The following is a 1,672-nucleotide window of genomic DNA, read 5'->3' on the forward strand; positions in this document are numbered from 1 at the left end:
TTTCTGTTGTTTCAGCCTCCAGGGATATACACGATGAATATTTAGAAACAGATATGGTCCCATTTATATTAATTATGGCCTACGCATGTGCTTAGAATAACTGAATAGATGGTATTTCTGAAAAATTTGAATGTCTTAAATTTGTCACATGCCAGAGGGAGGGGGCAGGGATTTACATGAAAAGTTTTAGGATAAGATTGGGTGCTTTAAAAAAAAAGATAATCATAACAAACTTACATCTGCGTGGTTCCACCTCCAGTTTCCAGCAATACTATTTTAATGCAGCAAAGAGAAAGATTATGACTTCCTTTCCAAGTTGTATTCCAAGCAGATCCTTCCTACCTGATGTGGTGTGAGCAACATTAAACCAAAAGTAGCTAACCTAATCTCTATTAAGGGCCTTTGGGTAATTTGCAGAGTTACTTATTCACAACTCCCAAAATCCTCACCAAGCTTCACTATACTGGATGGGAAATTCTGAAACTTTTCCAAGCTCTGGTAATTTGTTGGTGGAAGTGTAGTCCTGAAGGCATCAGTGATAAAGTAAGAGCCAAATCTAGTCAAGTCTTTTTTTAAATCACTTTCTCTTTTCTTTGCACTCTAAACTTTGCATATTAATAAAAATGTTCCCTAAATAAATACGTTACTTTCAATTTTCTACTCCCAAGTTCTTTTTAAGGATCTCTGCAGTGTCTTAAGGAAGGGGCCACTGGGGCCACAGTGCAGCGGTTAAGAACATGCTTTGCTAGAAGAAGGTCCTGGGTTCTTGCCCAAGTAAGACATTGTTGCATTGTTATTTTGACTATATCAAAGTAATTGATATAGTAATAGTAATTTGCCATCAGCAAAGAAGTGGTGAGAAGGTAAGACTGAGAAAGTTGTTGAAAACGGTGGAATAAAAAAAAATCAGATGAAACGTCAGGATTCAAAGTGAAAAACAGAACATAATATGCCAGATAAGAGCATGGTTGAGAAAAAGAAAGGTTGCATTATAGATGGGGCAACCCCAGGGAATAGCAGAGCTGAAGACAAAGAGATGGAAAAGACTGTAAAATATTGAGACTTATAAATTGAAATTCTGGGCCTCTGGGAAAAGAAGAGTAGTCACAGGCAGTCCAGGAGCGTTTCCAAACTGACTGACAAAACATTGGAATGATATTGTTATAGCCCAATTCACAATACCACAAATACAAAATGTGACACATTTACATGGAATGCACCACATTGTCTGATGATACCTGATTCCTAAATGCTTGGATAGAATCTGCATCAAAATTCGAGTCAGTAATATTGGGTAGACTGTGAAAAAGCTAATAATAACTTGTCACAGGGCTATAGGCAGGCCAAACTCAAGATATTCTGCTGCCTGAAACAAAGGGTAAGAGGCTGTTCCCTTTTGTGTGTCATGTGCAGAAGATGATAAGGATGACACCTGAGTATTGCTGATGGAGTGGTATTTCTTGAAGGCAGAAGGTCAGTTTAGTGGGTTGAGGACAAGATGTGTCCGGCTGATTTCAGAAAATGCATGAAACAGAACAGCTAGGCTTTCCAGGGCTCCTGTATCTTTAATTGTGTAGAAGCAGGAATTGTAGAACCTATTACTTACATGGCACAACTCATTGCACAATTATTAAAGGTACAGGAGCCTTGTCCCTTATTTCACATGGCAACC

Source organism: Sceloporus undulatus, chromosome 6 (assembly GCF_019175285.1).
Source record: "Sceloporus undulatus isolate JIND9_A2432 ecotype Alabama chromosome 6, SceUnd_v1.1, whole genome shotgun sequence".
Taxonomy (NCBI): Eukaryota; Metazoa; Chordata; class Lepidosauria; order Squamata; family Phrynosomatidae; genus Sceloporus; species Sceloporus undulatus.